The sequence below is a fragment of the Carettochelys insculpta genome, chromosome 11, assembly GCF_033958435.1.
Source record: "Carettochelys insculpta isolate YL-2023 chromosome 11, ASM3395843v1, whole genome shotgun sequence".
In the NCBI taxonomy this organism is placed as follows: Eukaryota; Metazoa; Chordata; order Testudines; family Carettochelyidae; genus Carettochelys; species Carettochelys insculpta.
In genome coordinates, this window is record NC_134147.1 from 32,970,906 (window position 1) to 32,975,374 (window position 4,469).

Here is a 4,469-nt window from a genome sequence, read left to right on the forward strand (position 1 = left end):
GTTTTTAGCAGTATTATAGATAAATCTATTGTGTAGAAAGATGGAAGAACTTGCCCTCCTTTAATTATTGAGCAAGTTACTCCCAAATGGCTTTGACATGTGTACGGTTTGACAAGCATACTCTACATTTCAGCCTTTCCAGCAATGTAATTCTATAAGGAAATTGCCTGTCATAGCAATGTGTGACTCAACGTGGTGACTGCCACCTCACCACAATCGATATGAAAAGAGGAAAAATCAGGTATTAATAAAAGATGGCTGTGCCTTGCCCAGGTTGTGTATTTCTTGTAAATGCTTTTTTGCAGTCAGGCATGGGGTATGAGCTTAGTAACACTGAACTCGGAGTGACATTTCTGATTTCAATTACATCCTGAGATGTCCTCCTTCCCCTTTTGCTCACTCGTTGCCAGGGCACAGAAGCAACAAAATCAGATACAGCATCAAGCTGAGGTTTGGAGTTCATTGAGAAGCTGATGGATTGCTGTTGTTTCTCCAGAGCAAAAAACGTTGTCTCATACTTCACACACCTACCATGAAGTATTGTGCTTTGCATTTATTTATTTATTTAACTCCCAACCCCCTTAACAACCACACACCAGGATTTTTTACAATGTATAATTGTAAGGGACAATCCATGGGATCTCTAACTACTGCACAAGGAATTGTTTTTGCCCTAGCTATAGCTAGATTAACCTTCTTTTGAATTGAGTCTCTTTTGTAAAATTCACACAAGTACTGCTGGGAATAGCAGGCGCTACTGATTTTTTTTTTTACTGATTTCCCCCCTCCTGGCAGTGAAGATTATGCAGTAGTCTGAGGGATGTTGCAAATTACATTACCCCTGCTCCCATATCTCCTTCCTCCAGTAGAGTAGTAACCAGGGAATTTTGTAAGAAACTCAGTGGCAATTTTTCCCATTCCCCAGTTCAGAGGGTGGAGTTCTACATCATCCCTTACTTTGGGCTCTGTCTAATTGCAGTGATATAGGATAACATTATGCAGTGGACACAGAAGTCTCCCTCTTAATGAAACACTGTGTAAATGTTGTACAATAAGACCCTGTAGGTTTATACACAATAATGCCTCAACAGCTGACTTAATGGCAGGTGCCCACATTCTATTGCTTTTTAGGTGTCTTCTGCATTTCAGTTGGATTACTCTTGTGCATAAAAGCTCCATATAGTATACACAAAGTGCACAGTTGGGCATATGTAAGTCATATAATACAGCAATGGGGATGCATTACAATGCTAGAAAAACACACTCATCGGTAGATAGTCTGAGGGTTTTACCAACAAAAGCTAATGACCTAATAAGTTTGTTAGTCTCTCAGGTGCTCCAGGACTGCTTCTTTTGAAGTTACAGACTAACTTGGCAACCCCTCTGACAGGTGGGTAGATACACAGCTGCTTTGGTAATTCAAGAAATCAAATTATCAGGCTCAGTCCTCATTTAAAACTATCAACTAGTTCTAAATACCTATTCAAAAGACAGATTAATCTCCTCCCCCACCCTCTGTAAAACTCTCCTTGGGCACCTCAGTCAAATTATTTGAATCCATTGGACCAGTTAATGTGGGTCTTTCAAAACTTTTCAAAAACATGGAGCCATGGAAGCAGAAAGTTCTGAGCTGGGGTTTCTGTTTGTTTTGCTATGGCTCAAGAAGACATTCTGGTAACAATTTTCAAAGACATTAATAAATCTCTTTGCATGTTTTATTCTTGAGAGGCCCTGTAGAAGGTACTACAAATGTCTTAGGGAACAACATTAAAGCATGGTAAGGCATTTTGCTCCTTTTAATCACACCTAGCAAGAGACCATTACATAGATTATATGGCACAGTTACTTGTGAGTACACATTTACTGATGCCATGGAACAAAAAAAATCTGATGGCGATCGTTCTTACTGAAATTTTATTTCTCAGGATGAAACTATTTAAAATATGCTACTTTAATCAGTAATTTCAACTCTCAGAGCAGAGGTGGGTGTATTATTTTATGAAGCTTTTTTTTCTGCACTTATCTCTGATTTGTCAGAGCAAGACCAGACCAAGTATAGAGAATCTCTGTAATGCTCTCTCTTCCTACTCATGACTTAAAACTTCACCCCACTTCTGAAGATCATAAATTAAATTGTTTTTGTTTTGCTTTGGTATGCTAAAGAACATCCACTTCTGAGACTTAGGTTACTGCCCCGAGACACAGTATGAAGTAGTCATTCTACTCTATTCCTGTTTAAAAAAGCTGCTAATTCCTATCAACCTACGGGGGTGAAAGTCCAGGCCATTGATGTCAATTGTTCAGGATGTCACTCAGGATCTTAACTAACCAAATGTCCAAGATCCCTTACAGGAAATGGTCTCTTACACTTTATTGGAAATTTAGCAGTTACAGCCAAAATGCTTATCTGTATATTTCTCTCACTAATAGCTCTATATACTATATACAACAAAGCCAGGCTTAGCAAAAATTATTAAGGGCATTCCAAAAGTTAGAAAATGTCAAAATTAAGGTTGCCTATGTAGCATGGGAGATGAGATATACCTTTTATCAGAGTCTTTCACAGATATTTGTTGATAGCAGAGTAATGATCAGACTCAGAAATCATGGCATCTGTTCCAGGCTCTGTAGAGGATAGAGGGATGCTCTGGTGGGCATAAACTTTTCTGCTAGTGGTTGACCCATATGTCCTGAAGTTGACCCATATGTCCTCATGCTGTCCAATCTGTTGCTGTCTTATTCCTAGTTCTTTTCTAACTCTGCCTCCTTGTCCCAAGCCTAATCTCCTTGCCTACCCACATTCATACTTCACTTCTTTCTCTTCTCATTCCATTCCCAGGCTCCTTACCAAACACATCCATGTCTCCTCTTCTAAGCTAGCTGTTAAGTCCTGGTAAAAGCGTTTGCCAATGAGTAATTTCCCATTTGACTGGAAATCTCTGCATATTATTATAGAGATTGTGCACTGTCAGAGAATTTTTGTATGAAACTACAAACACATTATTCAGAGGTGATCTTGAAAATGTATTCCTGGATGAATATTGTTTACCTGCCAAGTAGGCAGTCTGTTGTGTCCAACAATGACGTCTTGAGTTGCACAAGCTCATTGGTTGTGGACTCTCATGTGGCTGAGGAGTCCAAGCTTTGAACGGCATGGGCGTTCACAGTGGGGGCAAGGAAATTGTCCTGTCTCTATTGGTGCAGCTGCTGCTGTTGCTTTCTTCCTGTCACGAGCATCAATGAGGTGTATGCGTCGCTGCTCTTCAAAGTTGTCATACATGTGTTGTACGAGAGCAAGCCAGCCTGTTCAGTCTTTTGCATGCTGCTCTAGCTGATCTGGTTTTAAACCAGCATGAGCAATGTTGGCTTTCACGCAGTCTTTATATCTCTTGCGAGGCCTACCTTGATTCCCTTTGCCCTGGGAGAATTCACCATAGGGGATTTGCTTAGGGGTTCTTGACTCCTCCATTCATATGATGTGCCATGTCCAGCAAAGCTGGGCTTTCAGAATCATGGCTTCGATGCTCGTGGTTCCTGCTCTGTCCAGGACTTCCAGGTTCGTAACTCTGTCCTGCCATCGAATGTGCAGTATTGACCTCAGGCTGCGTGTGTGGAAGCACTCCAGTAGTTTTATATGTTTTCTGTACAAGGTCCAGGTTTCACAGCCATACAGGAGACTGGTCAGGACTACAGTCTTGTACACTTTCAGTTTAGTGGACTGTCGGATATTGTGCTGATTCAACACTTGTGCTCTTAGACGTCCTAGTGCCCAGCTGGCCTGGCAGATTCTGGTATTGATTTCTTTGTCAAGGGAGCCATTATTGGCTATCACACTGCCAAGGTACTTGAACTCCTACTCCTACTGTTTTTAACTCTGTTTCTTCAATAAAGATTGAAGTGGGAGAACAGCAGATCCTGGAGCAGGTTGAAACAGCACCTCGGTCTTTCCTAGGCTGATGGTCAAACCAAAGAGGCGAGTGGCATCAGGAAACTTGTTGACAATGAACTGGAGATCAGATTCCTTGTGTGCCATAAGTGCAGAGTCGTCAGCAAAAAGGGCTTCAAGGATGAGCCTCTCAAGCTGCTTGGTTTTAGCATTCAGATGACAAAGGTCGAAAAGTGACCCATCAAGTCTGTATTTTATGTAGACTTCATGGCCCAGGTCCTTAACTGCATGGCTGAGGACACACATGAAAAAGAGGTTGAATAACACTGGGGCCAGCACACACCCTTTCTTCACACCATTGGATATCTCAAATGGATCTCAAGACTCGCCATTTGAAAGAACAATTCATGTATGTGTGTATGGGGTGTCCAGGGAGGAGTAACACCTTTGATGTGGGGACATGTCATGTTTCTTCGGGGGCAGTTCATGCACCTTTTGTCCCTACCTGGCACCCAGCTCTCACCTGTGACTCCAGGAAGCTGTAGTATGCAGTGGCCACACCCTGATAAACCACTTCAATGGG